The sequence below is a fragment of the Hyaena hyaena genome, unplaced genomic scaffold (genome assembly GCF_003009895.1).
Source record: "Hyaena hyaena isolate Hyena2069 unplaced genomic scaffold, ASM300989v1 scaffold_1794, whole genome shotgun sequence".
In the NCBI taxonomy this organism is placed as follows: Eukaryota; Metazoa; Chordata; class Mammalia; order Carnivora; family Hyaenidae; genus Hyaena; species Hyaena hyaena.
The window spans coordinates 53,156-62,689 of record NW_024082430.1 but is presented as its reverse complement, the minus strand read 5'-3'; the positions used below and the strand labels follow the sequence as shown (position 1 = coordinate 62,689).

Genomic DNA, 9,534 nt, shown 5'->3' with positions numbered 1-9,534 from the left:
TTAGCTACCTATTGTCTGCTCTGATAGCCACAGTGTTTCTCCTGGAAGCTAAGCCTGGGCCTGTTCTCTATGGCAAGACAGAGGTCAATGTGAGGAGTGCAAACAGGTAAGCATTTCTTCAAGTTTCTTATGTCAAGCTTGCTATTACCCAGTGGCCAAAGCAGGCTACGTGGCTGAGTATGGAGTATGAGTGGGAGGGCATCGGCAAAGATATGAAAAATTAAGATAATTTTTCCAGTCGACTTCCATACATAATCAGAAAGTTTCCAGATACCGCCAAATTGTCCTCCCACACAATTTGTCTTTACCACAACAAATGGTATATAAGAGGGTTTTGGAAACAAAATTCAGTCTCCCAGTATGAAATATTAGGAACATAGCACAATTTTACTTTAATGACCTTTGTGCCTGCCTTTTGATTTCTGCTGTTATGTTCTAGGACTACTAAGTTTATTATAGTTATTGCTTTTTTCTATTGTATAGTTTTCCTAAAGATTTATAACATTTACTTTCTTTTTTATAACTTTAATTTTTAACTTTAATTAAAGCAACTTTAATAGTTTTTTTTTTTTTTTTGCCTTAGCCATAATTAAAAGGGAATTAGTATATATGGTTAGTCTTTTCATAAAGTGGTTTCTACATTGCTAAGCATGTATATTTTGAACGACATCTTAGTTTAATGAAATTTTGTTATTAGATAAGTTTGCAAAACATGCTGTATTTTCTGAGACCATTTACATCTAACAATCCCTTTTTGTTGCTTTTTACATAGACTATTTTTCCTTACTTAGCTACGATCTTCTAGAATTGAATGTTCCTAAGGAGAGCTTTGAGATATGTGATTTTTTTCCTCCTTTCATTCATTCATTTAACACATATTTACTGAACTCCTTCTACTGGACAGTCACTATTCTAGGTACTGAGAATATGGAAATAAACAACATACACACAAATATTTCTGCTTTTCTGGAGCTTAAATTCTATAGAAAGACATATACAATAAGCAAAATAAATAAATACTAATGGCCTATATCATATAGATATATAAGTAAATATAATATAAGCAAGAAGAAAAGGAGGGATATGGAGTGCCAGAGTGAGGGTTTCTTTAAATGGGGCCATCAGAAAAAGAATCCATGAGAAGTTTACATTTGAAGGAGGTGAGTGAAAAGACTGACATATTTGCCTCAGGAGCATTCCAGGCAGCATGAACAGTAAGTGCAAAGGCCCTGAGGTGAACATGTCTGGCATATTTGAGGAACAACATGGAGGCCTGTTTAACTGGAGCAAAGGAAATGAGGTGAAGAATAGAGATGAGGTCAGAATGCTAACTGAAGTTAAGATCGGGTTGGGCCTTATGGATCATTTTAGAAATTTGGTTTATATCCTGATGAGAGGTTAAAACACTGGATGGGTTCGAAGAGAGAAGTAACGAAGTCTGACTTAATGCTTGAACAAAAATATTCTGGCTATTCGTAGGTGACATTTTATCTGTTGTTTGTTTTCCCCTTCTGGATACTCTGAGGAAACTTACATTTTTTTTTTTTTTAATATTTAAAGTAGAAAAACTTTCTTAGCGTATCCATATTAGTTGTGGTGGTTTCATATTAATATTTCCTGTAACATACTAGACAGCCTTTTGATTCACAAATTTGGTTCTTCACTTGGGGAAAGTTTTCTTCTGTAATATCTTTTAATATTTTTGAATTTCATATACTGTTTCGTATTTTGGGGGTACCCATCATCTGTTTGTTGAAATGCTGGTGTTTGACCTCCTGCTGTCATTTTTCTGTTAACTACCTTCCTACCTCTGCTTCCTATATATTTGGCATATACTTTTCTCAAAACTATCCCCCATATCTCACAGTTATTTTTCTCTCCTATTCATTCCTTCCTGCTTCATATTTATCGTTTCTTAGCTGTCCGTGGTGTTTGACTTTTTTCATTACCTTTCCCTTGAACATTTTTTATTCTGTCATTTTATTTCCTCATCTTATTTCATATATAATTTTATTTTCTGTCATAATGCAAAAAAAACCTATAATAGGTTTTTTTTAACTTGTTCCATTTTTAGATTTTTTTTTCTGCTACAGTATTTTTGTGTTGTTGATAAGCCTTTAGTATTCACACATTTCTTTTGAAAGGGGATTGTGCCGTTCTCAGTGCCCCTCAGGGCTGGGTGGATTCTATTTTGCTCCCTTCTGTTTTCCTCTGGGTCCTCTCTGCACCTTCATTTTTATAATGTGCCCTTGAGGCAAGGTGTTGATGGCTTCATTTTCTCTTCTGTTTTCAGAGAGTTGGGGGATAGTTGCTTACAGGGGCATCAAGTTGTTTCTCTTCTTTCTCCATAGTTATTATTTTTTGAAAAGGGTGTGTGTGGTAGAAGACTGAATCTTTTTTTCCAAATGAGGTAGGAACAGTTCTGTCGCTTTAAACACACACACAATACTTAGGAGGCTTGTTTCACTTAGCTTGGAAAATTATGCTGGGACAAAGTCAGCACAAAGAAACAAACAACAGAAAGCAGCAGGAAAGAGAACCGGTTAAATGCAGCTCCAGAGTCCAGCAGTTCTTGGGGTCGTGGTTACATGCAGCCTGGCCTGGGCATTTGTCAGTCTGTCTGTCCGTCGTACACATTGAGATGGAGGCAGACTGACTGCATCAGGTGCCCGCTCTAACGTGGAAAACCTGTGGATGTTATCAAGTAGCTCGGTCCTCACCTTAACAGGACAGATGAAAGGAAATCATTCCATAGGCTGGGAAAATGAACAAAAAGAAAACTACGTGGGTTCTTTCTCCCCAGATAAAATCAACATGAAAGGGCCTATATGATTCCAAAATTTCCAGAGTACAAATGGAATGAACTGAACCGTCAAAGACCCCATTATTTTATAAAGTGCACATCAAAATATACTAATTCCACATGGGAACAACAAACTGCTGTCTTGTCTACCAGTGCCAGCTCTGAGGATCCTGGGGGGCAGCGAGGAGGCTCCCACCCTGTCCCTGCAGCTCTGCCTGCACCAGGCACCATCCTCCCTAAGGACCCCAAATCTCTGCTTGGGAATTACAAGCTGAGCACAGTGGGGAGACCCTTCCCCAACCAGGTTTTGTTGCATGTGCTTTTGTTCGGGTGTGACTTCTTTCTTTAAGGAGGCTTAAGGCCACCTGGGTTTTGGTGTTTCCAGTGCTGAGGTGAAGTCCAATGGCAGCACCCTCTACCCACCGAGACAATGTGCTCCCAGCATAGGTGAAGGGCACTGTCTCCTTTGGGTAGCACAGAGTTGACATAAAAATAAGAAACGCTGTCCTGAAAGTTTAGGCAGTAAGCTAGCTATGGGCTGGAGGCAAGGAAGGCGATAAGTAGGTTATACGTTAGAAGCCTGGGGGCACAGCATCCTGACTTTGTGGCTTTCAAGACCCTGGGCAGACCGAGCAAGAGCCACAGGTGTGGAGCCCGTGCTTTCCTCCTATTCTTCTGCTCCAGGGTAACCCCTAGACTCATTTTAATGGATTTGCATTGCTGTTGTAGCCCCCCTGCCTACCTCTGCCTTGGTGGGGGGGAGGGAGAAGCTGCCATGACTGTTGGGTAGAAACTTTGTAGACTCAAAAACTCCCCTTCCCAACCTGTGGGAGGAGTCCCCAAAAAGACAGGAAGCAGCCTATATTAGAGACCATCCCCCATAGCCCAAGGTTCCCCCCCAGAAGAGGACCTCTGTACCCTCAGGCAGTTGCCCCCTCTGGGCCTGCCTGCTCTCTCTTCTTGGGAGAGTAGTACTGCCCCTAATAAACTGCTCTGTGCTTGCTACCTTCCCTCTGGCTGTCTTTATTTGAGCGTGGATGCTCACGTGAGCCCTCTGTGGGGAATGCAAGAACCGAAACGGCCATTCACACAAGGCAGGCTCCCCCAGTGAATGCTGGGGTCCCAGTCACTAGTTTTGGACGTCCTTCTCGTTGCCAGCAGCTGACGGCGGTCCACGCTCGGGGCAACGATGTTGCTCTTGTGTCTTCTGTCTTGACCTGCTTCTGCTCGGGCTGCTCTGACTGGTTGCCAATTCCGGTGCTCTGTGGGCAGGGAGGCTGACACGGATGCATGTCTTGCCAGCCTTCAGAGGACCCACCACTACATCCTTCACCAGGCCATGGACGGTGGCAGGGATTGGCACCACGTGAGTCCCGTTTTGTGTTACAGTTTTTATTGGTCGCTGGTGCTGACCTGGACAGGAGTGGTCTCTGAAATCTGAATGACCTGGCTAGCAGTGCCTATAGGGTGTGGCATGGCGAATCGCAGAAATAGCTTCTACTTTTGCTTTTACTTCTTTATGATCTTCATTTCCCTGTGGCTCGGCCTTACTGGGGGGCCAGCACGGCTGCCTGAGTGACCACTGACTGGTCGGCAACAGTGTATGTGTTCACTGGGGCCAGGCGGGCCACACTGGTGATGGATGCTGCTGGGATCTGATGGATGATGTGAATCATCTGCATGGCAAGCTGCTCTGAGGTCGAGGTGGTCACAGGGGCTGTGACTGTAGGTGACAGGCCTGATTGCTGGTGGCGGCTGCTGCTGCTGCTGCGGCGTGGCAATTAAAATGGCCCAACTAGACAGAGGTGGGTCTGGTGCACTCTTGGGCAGGCCCAAGAAGGCGTCTTGGATGACAGCCGGTTTGGACTGTGAAGTGCCAGGCTCAGGCTCCAGGTGGGGGGGGAGGGGCTATGAACCTTCAACAGGTGCTCAGGGGTCTGGGCACCACTGGTGTGAGCAGACAGCACTCCAGTGTGACTGGGAGGGGCTGGGATACTTCTTTAGGAGAGAGGTCCCAGAGGGATGTGCTGCAGCAAGGCACGCCCCTGCACCGTCTTTTCCTAAAAGCCTGCTCTATTCATTTGCTTTCGGAAGCAGGATCTATCCTCCAGAAGGAGACTTTGCCTAGTTCTTCCTGGGAATGTGGTACTTTGATGAAATAATGGTTCAAGAGAGAGGCTGTGGCAGACTGAATCCTGCCAGCCCTTGTCCGCAGTCCTGTAGTGTGGATGATTTTTAGTGCCGTGAGTATAAATTCCATTTAGAGTGAGTTGTTTATCAGGAGCCATTGTAATTGCTTGTAGGATTAACTGTGCATAGGAATAAGGCCGCTTTGAATCATCCCTGTGCTGTCTCCAGGGGAAGCCTCCTTTTCATTTTCTGGCTGCAAGTTGTCGGCCTTTAAATTGAGGTCAGCTGGTATCACACTGCCGGTTTTTGTACCGCGAAGGCCCTGCTCCCCAGAGGTGGGGGTGGGGGTGGGGGTGGGGATGGGGCCTGGGTGGGTGGGAGTTTGCAGCACTGACGGTTGCCGTGGGGTGAGACGATGAAGTGGGCTGTGGTTTCTGGAATGCTGACGGTCAGGGGCGAGGTGTGAGCCTGCGTGGCTTCACCCCTGAGCCTCCAGCTTCTTTGTCTTCTCACTAGACAGGGCAGCGAATGTGACCTTGACGTCGGTGCCCCAGAACCTGAACTTACACACGTGCGGCGCTGCGGTGCCGGGCGCCGGCGCCTCGGACACACAGCTTGCACGTTCGCATGGGTTTTGGGTTCTTGGACGCAGTTGTGGCAGAGGCACTGCAGGGAGAAGCTGCTGTCTCCCCGGGAGTGAAGACGTGGAGGTGGCGCCGCGAGATGAAGCTGGAATGGCCCATTCTCAGGTCACCGAGCCCTGTGACCGGTTGTGCCCGATGGTCGCCAAGCGCTTCTTCATCAGGTGCTGGAACTCGTGGACCCCGAGGTGCGCCATGGCCCAGCCGCCTGGCGGGGACCCCCTCTGACCCAGGAGCACAGCTACCACCCTGGGCCTTCGAGTGTCTGCCTCCGCCCCCCAGAGCTGAAGGTCACCTGCAGCTGCCCGGCCAGCTTGCGACCAGCGGAGGCCACTCTATAGTTATTTTAAGGGACATTCCTGGGAACATTCCTCTCCACTGAAGGGCATTTTCAGTTTGAGAATGTTTCACCTTGGGGGGAGTGTGCATTTTGGGTGCCTTTGGTTACCAGGAACCCCTCTTTAATCTGTGGCAGTAGAGAAGAGTGTTTAGAAGAACATTCCAGGTTTCTGCACCTTGCAGTTCCTATACCATTGAGTTGAGTTTGTTCCAAGTTGGAGGGATCAGTGAAGGTTTCCTGAATTTGTTTTTACCCCTACGCTGCCCTCTTCTCCAGGAGTCAGGAGACGTCGTCACCTTGTTAGTTCTGGGGGTCCTAATTGTTCTGCTTCTGGAAGAAATTTTGAAGGATTGTTTGCGTTAACTGATATGTTCTTTCTTTTTTCTTTTTCTTTCTGGAGGGTAGTGTTATAGGAGTCTATGTCTCTCAGCCATCTTTATGAGTTTCTTACATGTGTTTAATCTCCTTGAAAAGTTCTCATAAAACTTGCTTAGGTGGCTAGTTTAAAGACCCATCTCAGTTTTGGTCTTCATTATGTCTGTCCTGCCTATATGATACCTATCTGAGGAGGTAAAATGGTGTGTGGTCATGATTAAGATCTTTCAGGGAATTCTCCAGGAATCTTGTACCATTTCTTTTGAAAATATGTTCTTATTTTTAAAAAAACGTACTGTAATTTATAGAGGATTTATTTCTCTCTTTTTGAATTCATGAAATTAAAAAATTGTTTTTCTGTGATATAAAACAAGGAAACTGCCTAGGGGTGTCTAACATTTGTGTCCTGAGGTATATGGATTTGTTTTCTGGGGCTGCTGTCACAAATTGCCACAAACCAAGTAGCCTGAAATAACAAAAAGTGATTCTCATAATTCTAGAAATCCAAACTTGAGGTGTCAGCAGGGCTGCCCTCTTTCTGAAGATACTAGGGAATCTACTTCTCTCATAAGGTCCTTATTAGTCCACTGTCACCAGGATCTCCTTTTTACGTAACTAACTGTACCTGAAAAGATGTTATTTCCAAATAAGGCCACATTCTGAGATTCTGGGTGGACGTTAATTTTGGGGGTATACTATTCAACTGAGTGAGTAGGGATTATGGCCATTCGTGTGCAGAGAGTGAACCCCTCAAGACTTAGAAAGCACATAAATGTTGGTATTTGAGTAGTGAACCAGTAAACTAAGATTGTAAATCATGGTTTGTCCTCTCTGTACACTCAGCTATCCATCGTTCCTTCCAAGGTTGATTATGGAGTGTTTCCAGGTATGGAGTATAATTAGGTGTGAGTGGAGGAAAGATCAGAAGGAGTGTTATGGAGAAAAGACGTTCAGTTTCACAGTGAGCACATTTATTTATAAAGGTAGAAAGCTTAGAGTCTGATCCAGAAGAGGATGTGCAAAGTGGGAGCTGTTCCATAGCAAATATACAAGGAAGCCGAAATGGTTGGATATCGGTTTGCATGATGCCTTTCCAGGTACCTCCGTTGAAGTAGCTTCTCTTCAGCCACAGCCCCAGGTCAAGAGCTGTGTTTGTCTTTCTTCCTGCAGAGGAAGTCTAGGCTTCAGCTCTTACATGGACCTGACTTGGGAGGAAGTGGAATAATGAAAAAAATGAGAATATACTGTTGAGGACAGTAGGGCCACCAGCACTTGACATTCTGTCTCCGGAATCATAAACATTTGTAATTGTCACCTTGGCCACTGTCTTCTCATCCTGATCTCTAATCACCCATGGTAATGTAGAAAAGGAGATTGAATCCTGTACTTTTGCTTCAGCTTAGAGTTCTTTTCAAAGCTGCAGCTTCTGAGAAAACTCAACCTAATAGGACAAAGGTATTTTCTCTATTATTTCATTTATATAGATTAGTTATTAGGTCTGAAAAATAAAATATAATGTTGCCTAGTTAAGAGTAAGAACTTCTTAGTTACTTGAATTTTACAAGCTTCCTGATGAAGAAATAATTCAGGCATTAAAACTACTTTCTCAGTTTTAATTACCTTTTATTGTTTGCTTGAGACTTGACTATAGAGATACAGTATAAATCTAAGAAAGCACAAGGTTTTGTGCAGGCACCGAATGGGTTATTTCAGGTACTCACGGCAGAGAAACCTGTTTCTGAACCAATTCCCAGATGGCAGGACCCCTTCCCTGCTTGCACTTTATAAGTAGAAAGAAAAGTGAAAGCCCAGTCAAATAGTCTCAGTTGCCGAGGAAACACAGAATTTTCTGCTGAATGGAAGAGAAACATGAACTCTGCAGTCTTGACTCACTGTAAGTCGATACCGATGATCCCATATACATAGTTTGTCAAACAACAGAATTCTGTTGTCCTTTGCATAGATGCGAACTTTATACATGGTAACAATCCAGTACTAACTGATGAGTTATTTGAGAGTGTGGTCTTGTCACTGTCTCCTTTTACATATTTAGGTGATTTTACTCTCTATATGTCCTCCCCTCTCCACTGCTTAAATGAGCCTCTATAGAGCACAGAAAATGTACGTGTACAGAGTCAACCCAGCTAGTGCAGTTGAAAACCACACAGTTTGGGTCTTACTCTTCTAGGTTCTGAGTGGGGAGTAGAGACATGCTTAAACCTATGGCCCCTATAGATGAGCTTGTCCTAATTGGCTTTACATGATCTGCAAGGATAGCTCTGTTTGCCACTCTCATTTGATAAGACACATTGGCTATGTGAACAGAAGTAATCAAGAAGGGTGTCTGCTCCTTGAGGATCACATATTCTGAACATCAGGAACACAGCCTGAATTGAGCATGGGCATCCTATAAAATCACAGTCTCTCACCTCTTCAAATACAGAGCAGTATGAAGCCTCTGTCGAGGGAAAGAAGATCATACCATGACTGTACCTTCATCAAGCTTTGATTTGGCAACAGGTTGTTAGTGGACATTGCAAGTTTGTGAAACATTGAGATTCTTCTTTAATGAGGAAAAAAAGCCTTTGGGAAATATTAGAAAAACTTTCTTTATGTTTATCGGGCTTCTAGTATAGTGCTGAGTACATGTTACACATTCTATAAATAATTATTCAATGATTGATTGGCTTTGCCACTAGTACCCTGTAGAAGTCATTAGGAATGAATGGTTGTTGAGATAGGAGGTAAAGATTAACAGAAGAATGAAAAGAATTCAAATAAAAATGAGGTCTATGCTTTAGATGAATTAATATGGAAATTTTTGCACGTGTAAAAAAATACAGTGATTTTTTTCAAATGCTCAACACTTCTTTTTTTAAAATATCTATTTATTTTTGAGAGAGTGCAAGTGGAGGGGGGTGCAGAGAGAAGGGACAGAGGATCTGAAGCAGGCTCTGTGCTGCGAGGCTGACAGCAGCAAGCCTTATGTGGGGCTTGGACTCACAGACTGCGAGATCATGACCTGAGCCAAAGTAGGACGCTCACCTGACAGAGCCACCCAGGTGCCCCTCAAATGCTCAACACTTCCAATTACGTTTATAGATATGAATGATTAGAATGCTTGTCACCGTATTGATCATTAGCACTGATTTGGTTGGTTTCCCTAGATGGTCTCTTATTTTCCTCATTGATCTAAATACCCTCTGGAGGCTGAACTTAACAGATGAAAAATATGTCCTTACCAG

At 43.8% G+C, this 9,534-nt stretch overlaps 1 pseudogene; it reads right to left on the bottom strand.

Moving 5' to 3' along the window:
- Positions 1 to 3,888: 3,888 nt before the first annotated feature.
- Positions 3,889 to 6,947, bottom strand: LOC120226678 (annotated as a pseudogene).
- Positions 6,948 to 9,534: the final 2,587 nt, after the last annotated feature.